The 9,793-nt window shown below is 38.6% G+C and overlaps 1 protein-coding gene and 1 pseudogene across 10 annotated transcripts in view; one reads left to right on the top strand and one right to left on the bottom strand.

Moving 5' to 3' along the window:
* The window catches only part of RBMS3 (RNA binding motif single stranded interacting protein 3), a 1,359,438-nt gene that overhangs the window by 1,135,666 nt on the left and 213,979 nt on the right, over positions 1 to 9,793 (bottom strand). The window lies entirely within an intron of this gene.
* On the top strand, positions 2,537 to 2,777 carry LOC121034237 (ATP synthase subunit ATP5MPL, mitochondrial-like; annotated as a pseudogene).

Genomic DNA, 9,793 nt, shown 5'->3' on the forward strand with positions numbered 1-9,793 from the left:
AAGAAAGAAAGAAAGAAAGAAAGAAAGAAAGAAAGAAAGAAAGAAAGAAAGAAAGAAAGAAAGAAAGAAAGAAAAGAAAAGGAAAGGAAAGGAAAGAAAATCCCCACAGGCTTTCTGCAGGGAGGGAGAATAAGGAACCATTTGTCAAATAAGCCAGAGCGCTCTGTTCTTCATAACAAGGCCCGTCCTCAGGGAAAAATAGTTAACCTGAAACTAACCTGCTGGGGTCTTATCAGAGCCTAGTTTGCCTGGGGAAAGGTAAACACCCAACACCAGTCTATTGGTGCTATCCTGTCCCGCCTAAATGGAGAAAACACCTGAGAAACACTTGTGAGAAAGTTCACAGTCCAGACACACAGCATCCCTGAGAGACTGAGACCTAATCACAGGACTAGAGAGTGCTTCCTGGGCGCCTGGGTGGCTCAGCTGGTTGAGCGTCAGACTTCAGCTCAGGCCATGATCTCATGGTTCGTGAGTTCAAGCCCCACGTTGGGCTCACTGCTGTCAGCCCAGAGACCATTTCTGATCCTCTGTCCCCCTCTCTCTCTTTCTCTCTGCACCTCCCGGCTTGTGCTCACTCGCTCTCTTTCTCTCTCAAAAAATAAGTAAAACATTAAAAAATAATACTTATATAGACTGCTTCCCCTTCCCCACACCTCACCCCCCCCCCCACGTCGCTAAAAGGCCTATCCACTGGAGTTGCTTTGACTCAGTACATCATGTCTGATTATGAAGAAAAAGTTACGAAGGCATACCAAGAGGTAAAAATATAGTTTGAAGAGGCAGAGCAAGCATCAGGATGCTTGCTACACCAGATATGCACCATTATGGCAGGGAAATTGGAACCATCAGATTAGATATTTGAAACAACTATGATTAATATGCTGAGGGCTTTAATGGATAAAGTACATGGCATGAAAGAACAGATGTTCAATGAAAGCTAAGAGATAAAAATCCTGAGAAAGGGGCGCCTGGGTGGCGCAGTCGGTTAAGTGTCCCACTTCAGCCAGGTCACGATCTCGCGGTCCGTGAGTTCGAGCCCCGCGTCGGGCTCTGGGCTGATGGCTCGGAGCCTGGAGCCTGTTTCCGATTCTGTGTCTCCCTCTCTCTCTGCCCCTCCCCCGTTCATGCTCTGTCTCTCTCTGTCCCAAAAATAAATAAAAAACGTTGAAAAAAAATTAAAAAAAAAATCCTGAGAAAGACTCAAAAAGAAATACTAGAGGTAAAAAAGAGCAAAGAAAACAAAAGAAACACTGTAAGAGAAATGAAGACCAACTTTCATAAGTTGATATAGACTGGACATGGCTGAGGAAAGAATCAGTGAGCTAGAGGATATAGCAATAGAAAGATCAAAAACTCAAAAGCAAAGAGAACAAAGATGAAAAATACAGAACAGAATTCCAGGGACTGTGGACAACTACAAAAGGTGTAATGTTCACAGAACGAGAATGCCAAAAGGAGAAGAAAGAAAGGAACGGAAGAAATATTTAAAATACTAATGACAGAATTTCCCCCCAATTAACATCAGACACCAGACCACAGCTCCAGGAAATTCAGAGTTCACCATGAAGGATATATGTCAAAAAACCTCCACCTAGAAAAATGAGATACAAAGAGAGAGGGAGGCAAACCATAAGTGATTCTTAAACACAGAGACCAGACTGAGGGTTGCTGGAGGGGAGAGGAGTGGGGGGATGGGCTAAATGGGTGATGGGCATTAACGAGGGCACTTGTCACTTGTCGGGATGAGCACTGGGTGTTATATGTTAAGTGATGAATCACTAAATTCTACTCCTGAAAACAATACTACGCTACATGTTAACTAACTTGGATTTAAAATTTAAATAACCTGTAAAAATTATTTTAAAAAATCTATACCTAGGAACATCTTCAAACTACAGAAAATCAAAGATTAAAAAATATATATCCTGAAGGAAGCAAGAGAGTGAAAACACATTACCTATAGCGAAACAAAGACAAAACTGCATCCAACTTCTCAGAAACCACGCAAGCAAGAAAAGAGTGGAGGGAAATATCGAAAATATTGAGAGAGAAAGGAGAGAAAAAAAGAAATTAGACATTTCATAACAGACAAAACCCGAAGAATCTACATTACATGAGTTTTTACAATGTGTTTTACTTTGTGAAAATTCATCAAGCCACATACTGAACATGATAAAACTTTATTTTCTTCTAAAATGTTTACAGAATGGTGAGGAGGAGGGGAGATGAGAAATAGGAAGCTTTAATGACTATATTCACCCTTCCCACTGTAAACCACCTGTCACAGTCTCCAGTTCTCGATGGGAAAACTAATTAACTTCAAATCATGTTCACAACTTTGCTAATTACAAAAGACTGGACATTTTGACTACTGGACTTTCAATTACCTAAATATAACCAGAAAGTACATAGGGTTCCTGAGCCTTTATCCAGAGTCAACGATATACACACTAGGCAACATGGCACCCGGTGACCGTTCCGAGTCCTTGGCTGTACAGGTTGGGGAGGCCTGAAGCAGGCCTCCTATGCCGAGATGCTTCAAAGCCTTGTTGAAAATGTCTGGGTCCCCCTTGAAGCCCCATCACACCCAAGTTTACCAGGAGATTTAGGTAGGAGTGGGGTTGATGGGCATCATCGTTCATAAAGTCAGGAGCGCTGATGAAAGAAGTCAAGCTTTGAAAGCTTTGAGTCCTGGACCTGCTCAGGGTCATCATTAACCAGCTTTACTTGGAGTACACATCAGATGGGGCATCAGTCTGGCTGTAGATGTCAGGTAAGCTCTGTTAGAGGAGAGCATGGAGCATTGCTGTTCACTTGTAGACGTACTGCCTTTGTGGCATGAATAAAAGGACCTGTGAGGTGCACCAAAAAAAAAAAAAAAAAAAAAGGCATTGTGTTTGTAATTATTTTCAAACCCTCCTGAGATGGTCTGCTTGCTCTTTTCTTGTCTTTGTGCTCAAGGCAGAGGATGCAGTGGAGGACGGGAGTCACAGCTTGGAACAGAGCTGCCCCATCAAAAAACTCATTTTGGACTTTTTGTGAGTGAGACATAAACTTTAATTGGGTGGAGTTACAATATTTAAGGCTGTTGGGTATATATTTAGTCCCATGTAACTAACGTACTGCTATTAGAACTTTCAAGGGAAACCAAACCACCAAAGGCTCAAAGATGAAAAAAAAAAGGGGGGGGGGAGTGACAGAAAATGTAACATGTTCATCAAGTACTGTTTTGTGCTAAAGTCTCTATTGATAATAACTAACATTCGTCAGCATTTATCACTAGCCACTGACGATGTAACCTTCGTTAGATACATTGTTTCATTCAATTTCTACAAACACCATTTCAGGTGAGTATGATCATTATTTTTTTTTTTTAATGCTTATTCATTTTTGAGAGAGCGAGACAGAGAGTAAGTGGGGGAGGGGCAGAGAGAGGAGACACAGAATCTGAAGCAGGCTCCAGGCTCCAAGCTGTCAGCACAGAGCCGGATGCAGGGCTTGAACTCACAAACCATGAGATCATGACCCGAGCTGAAGTCAGATGCTCAACCAACTGAGCCACCCAGGTGCCCCTGATTATCATTATTATTATACAGATAAAGGTAAATGAATAACAGACTGACTTTTTTTTTTAAGTCCAATATACTTAACATACAGTGTTATATTAGTTTCAGGAGTACAATACAGTGATTCACGAGTTCTAAATATTACTCACTGCTCATCAAGATGAGTGTATGCTTAATCTCCTTCACCTAATTCACTCACCAACCACCCCTCTGGTAACCATCTGTTCTCTATAGTTAAGAGTCTGTTTTTTGGTTTGTCTCTCTTGTCTATTTTTGCCTTCGTTCATTTGTTTTGATTCCTAAATTCCACATATGAGTGACATCATATGGTATTTCTCTTTCTCTCACAGACTTATTTCATTTAGCATTATACTTTCTAGCTCCATCCATGTTGTTGCAAATGCAAAACTTCATTCTTTTTATGATGGAATAAGATTCCATTGTGTATATAACCACTTGTTTATTCATTCATCTATCAATAGACACTTGGGCTGCTTTCATAATTTGGCTATTACATGCCGTTATAAACATGAGGGTGCATGTATCCCTTTGAAATAGTATTTATCTATTATTTGGGCAAATACTCAGTAATGTGATCCCTGGATCATAGGGTAGTTCTATTTTTAACTTTTTGAGGAATCTCCATACTGTTTTCCATAGTGACTGTACTAGTATGTATTTCCACCAAGAGTGCATGCACAAGGGTTCCTTTTTCTCCACATCCTCACCAACACTTGTTGTTTCCTGTGTTTTTAGCTATTCTGACATGTACGAAATGATATCTCATTGTGGTTTTGATTTGATGATGAGTGATGTTGAGCATCTTTTCCTGTGTCTCTTGACCATCTGTTCATGTCTTCTGCCCATTTTTTAATGGACTATTTGGTTTGGGGGTGTTGAATGTAGAAGTTCTTTATTTATTTTATATACTAACCCTTTATCAGATAACCCATTTACAAATATCTTCTAAACAGTAAGTTGTCTTTTAGTTTCATTGATTGTTTCTTTCACTGTGCAGAAGCTTTTTTATTTTGATGCAGTCCCAATGGTTTATTTTTTGAAACTTTGTTTTCCTTGCTTCGGAAGACTTATCTAGAAAACAATATTGATATGGCTTGTCAAAGAAGTTACCCACCACCTATGTTCTCTTCTATGATGTTTAGGGTTTCAGGTCTCACATTTAGGCCTCTAATCCATTTCGAGTTCATTTTGTGTATGATGTAAGAAAGTGGCCCAATTCATTCTTTTGCATGTAGCTGTCCATTTTTCCCAATACCATTTGTTGAAAAGACTGTCTTTTTCCTCACTGCATATTCCTACTACCTTTGTGTAGGATTAACTGAGCATATAGTCATGGGTTTGTTTCTGGGCTTTGTATCCTGTTCTGTTGATCTATGTTTCTGTTTTTGTTTCTGTACCATATCGTTTTGATTACCACAAGTTTGTAGTATAACTTGAAATCTGGAATTTTAATAACTATAGCTTTATTTTTTTCTTTTTCAAGATTGCTTTGGCTCTCTGAGATCTTTTGTGGTTCCATAAGAATTTTAGGATTGTTTTGTTTAGTCCTATGAAAAATGCTGTTGGTATTTTGATAGGTATTACATCAATCTGTAGATTGCTTTGAGTATATGGACATTTTAACAATACTTGTTCTTCCAATCCATGAGCATAGAATATCTTTCCATTTGTTTCTGTCATTTCAATTTCTTTCCTCATTGTCTTATGGTTTTCAGAGTATAAGTCTTTCATTTCCTTGGTTAAGTTTATTCCTAGGTATGTTATTATTGTGCAATTGTAAATGGGATAGTTTTCTTAATTGTTTTCTCTTTCTGCTGCTTTGTTATTAGTGTATAGAAAGGCAACAGACTTTCTACATTGATTTTGTATCCTGTGACTTTACTGAATTCATTTTTATCAATTCTAGTAGATTTTTAGTGGAGTCCTTAGGGTTTTCTCTATCGAGTGTGATGTCATGAACAAGTACTTCTACTTTTACTTCTTCCTTACCAATCCGTATGTCTTTTGTTCCTTTCTCTTATCTGACTGCTATGGCTAGGACCTCCAGTACTCTGCTGAATAAAAGTGGTTAAGAGTGGATATCCTGATCTTAAGAGAAAAGCTCTGTTTTTCTTCATTGAGTATGATGTTAGCCGTGGGTTTTTTACATGCGACCTTTACTCTGTTGAGGTATATGCCTTCTAAATTTCTTTGTTGAGGGTTTTAGTCATGAATGGATGTTACACTTTGTCACTTTATTTTCTACACTGATTGAAATGATCATATGGTTTTTATACTTTCTCTTATTGATGTGATGTATCACATTGATTGATTTGTGAATACTGAACTACTCTTGCTTCCCCAGAATAAATCCCACTTGATTGTGGTGAATGATTTTTTTAATGTATTATTGGACTTGGATTGCCAATATTTTGTTCAGGATTTTTGTATCTATGTTCAGCAGAGGTATTGACCTATATATAGTTCCCTTTTATTTGAAGTGTCTTTATCTGGTTTTGGTATCAGGGTACTACTGGCCTCATAGAATGAATTTGGGGGATTTCCTTTTCTTCTATTTTTTGGAATAGTTTGAGGAAAATATATATTAACTCTTTTTTAAATGTTTAGTAGAATTTGCCTATGAAGCTATTTGCTCCTGGACTTTTGGTCGCTGGAAGTTTTTGATTACTAGTTCAATTTCATTGCTGGTAATTCCTCTGTTCAAATTTCTTATTTCTTCCTGGTTTAGATTTGGGAGATGATACGTTTCCAGGAATTTAGCCATTCTTTCTAGGTTGTCCAATTTGCTGACAAATAATTTTTCATAATATTTTTATAATCCATTGTGTATTTCAGTTGTTATTTCTCCTCTTGTTTCTGATTTTGTTTGAGTCCTCTCTCTCTCGCTTTTTGTTGTTGTTGTTGTTGTCCTGATGAGTCTGGCTAAAGGTTTATCAATGTCGTTGATCTTTTCAAAAAACCAGCTTCTGGTTTCCTTGATCTGTTCTACTATAAGTTTTTTTTCTTTTCTTTTTTGTTTGTTTTGTTTTTTGGTTTTGTTTTGTTTTTAGGTTCTATTTCATTTATTTCTGCTCTAATCTCTATTATTTTCTTCCTTCCATTGGTTTGGGGTTTTGTTTGTTGTTCTGTTTCTAGATCCTTGAAGGTGTAACATTAGTTAGGTTGTTTATTTGAGATTATTCCTGCTTCTTGAGGTATGCCTGTATTACTATAATCTTTGCCCTTTGAACAGCTTTTGTTGCACCCCAGTGATTTGGGGCCATTGTGTTTTCACTTTCGCTTATCTTCATGTGCTTTTTGATTTCTTCTTTGATTTCCTGGCTGACCCATTCATTATTAGTAGCATGTTATTTACCTTCCACATTTTTGTGCTCTTTCCAGAATTTTTCTTGTGGTTGATTTATAGTTTCATAGCATTATGTTCAGATAAGATGCATGGTATGATTTCAACTTTTTTTTTAATTTGTTCAGACTTGTTTTGTGGTCTAATATGAAATCTACTCTGGAGAATGTTCTATGTGCACACAAAAAGCGTATGTATTCTGCTTCTTTAGGGTAGAATGTCCTGAAGATATCTGTTAAATCCATCTGGTCCAATGTGTTGTTCAAAGAGACGGTTTTGTCATTTTTTTTTTGGTTTGAATGATCTATCCATTGAAGTGTCTAGGGTGTTAAAGTACCCTACTATTATGGTATGACTATTGATTATTCCATTCAGGTTTGTTATTAACTGCTTTATGCACTTGGGTGCTCCCACGTGGGTGTATCAATATTTACAATATTAACATTTACAATTGTTATATCTTTTTGTTAGATTGTTCCCTTTATGATGACATAGTGTCCTTCTTTGCCTAATGATACAGTGTTTGTTTTAAAGTCTATGTTGTTTGATAGAAGTATTTCGGCCCTGGATTTCTTTTCCATTTCCTTTGTTTTCAACCTGTACGTGTCTTTAAGGTCTGAAATGAGTCTCTTGTAGGCAGCATATAGATGAGTCTCGCTTTTTTATCCATTCTGTCACCTATCCCTATGTCTTTTGATTGGAGCCTTTAGTCCACTTACATTCAAAATAATTATTGATGGGTATGATTTTATTGCCAACCTGGTAATTATTTCAGGGTCGTTTTGTAGTTCTGCTCTGTCCTTTCTTTCCTTGTTCTCTTGTGACTATTTGGCTTTCTTTAGTAATATACTTAGATTTCTTTCTATATTTTTGGCATATCTATTGCTGGTGTTTCATTTTTGGTTACCATTCAGTTTGTGTATAACATTTCTTCATATAGCAGTCCATATTAAGTTGGTGGTCATTTAAGTTTGAACACAGTCTTTACTCCTCTACCCCCATGTTTTAGGTATATGGTGTCATACTTCACATCTTTGTGTGTGTGTGTGTGTGTGTGTGTGTGTCCCCCTTCACTGAGTATTTAAAGATATACTTATTTTCAAGGCTTTTGTGCTTCCTACTTTTCTCACTCTTACTTGTGGTCTTTCCTCTCCATTCAGAGTCCCCTTTAATATTCCTTATAGGGCTGGTTTACTGGTCGTGAATTCCTTTAACTTTTGTGTGTCTGGGAAACTCTTTATCTCACCTTCTGTTTGGAATGATAGCCTTGCAGGATAGAGTATTCTTGGCTGCAGATTTTTTTCCTTTCAGCACTTTGAATATATCATGCTACATCCTTCTGGCCTGCAAAGTTTCTGCTAAAAAGACAGCTGACAGCCTTATGGGGTTTCCCTTGTATGGAATCGCTTTCTCTTCTGTTTCTGCTTTTCAAATTCTCTCTTTATCACTACAAATTTTATTAGAATTTGTCATCTTAATTATTATATGTCTTGGTGTGGGCCTCCTTGGATTGATTTTGTTGGGGGAGTTCTGTGCCTCCTGGATCTTGATTTCTATTTCCTTCCCCATATTTGGGAAGTTTTCAGCTATTATTTCTTCAAATAACTTCTCTGCCCCTTCTCCTTCTTTCTCCTTCTGGGATCCCTATAATGCTTGATAGTGTCACTGAGTTCCCTAGGTCTAGTCTCATTATGCAATTTTTGTTTGTTTGTTTGTTTGTTTCTCTCATCTGCTCAGCTTATTTTCTATTACTATCTTCCAGGTAAGATTCACTCTCCTACTTCCTCTAGCCTGCTATTTATTCCATCTAGTGTATTTTTTTATTTAATTTATTTATTTTGAAAAAGAGAGCAGGAGAAGGGCAGAGGGAGAGGGTGAGAGAAAGAATCCCAAGCAGGCTCTGCACTGTCAGCACAGAACCCAACGTGGGGCTCAAACTCACGAACTGTGAGATCGTGACGTGAGCCAAAACCAAGAGTCAGCCACTTAACCGACTGACCACCTAGGTGCCCCACATCTAGTGTATTTTTAATTTTATTTATTATGTGCTCGCTTCGGCAGCACATATACTAATTTTATTTATTGTGTTCTTCACCTCTGATGGGTCCTTTTTTTTATCTCTTTTGTAAAGGTCTCCCTGATGTCATCCACTCTCTTCTTGACTCCAGTGAGTATCTTTATGACTGTCACTTTAAATTCTATATCAGGCATATCACACATCTCCATTTGTTTAGCTCTCTTGCTGTGATTACGTCCTGTTCTTTCAATTGGTACGTATTCCTCTGTCTCACTTTGTCTAACTCTCTGTGTTTGCTTCTACATGTTAGGAAAGTCAGCTATGTCTCCTGCTCTTGAAAGTAGTGGCCTTATGAAGAAGAGGTCTTATAGTGCCCTACAGTACAGTGTCCCCTGTTCACCAACACCTGGCATTTGAGGCATATCTTCTATGTGTGTTGCATGTGCCCTGCTGATTTTGCTGAGCTGATTTTTCCTTCAGTCCAGTTGTCTGCAGTGGCCCTCTTTGCCTATTGTGCACAGTGTTTGGTCCCTGTGGTGTTAATAGGCCAGTCGGGGGCTTCCTTGGGCTTGCCAGAGATGCAGTAGCACCAAACTGCAGGGTGTTTTCCCTGCGCTGTCCCTTGAGAGGCTTTCATCGTTGGGCGGGGCCTATAGCCAGACCAGTTGTCTGCCTCCAGCCCACTGCCGCAACCACATTCCGACTTGCATGTTTGGGGTATCTTACACTCCCCCCAGGACAGGAGTCACCTTGGAGTGGTGCTGGCCTCTGGTGCAGCTGCTTGCACACTGTCAGGCCTTAGGTACCAGCCTGGAAGGGCTCCAGACAGGAGCATATTGGAGG

The sequence above is a fragment of the Herpailurus yagouaroundi genome, unplaced genomic scaffold (genome assembly GCF_014898765.1).
Source record: "Herpailurus yagouaroundi ecotype Mexico unplaced genomic scaffold, PumYag 159, whole genome shotgun sequence".
Lineage (NCBI taxonomy): Eukaryota > Metazoa > Chordata > Mammalia > Carnivora > Felidae > Herpailurus > Herpailurus yagouaroundi.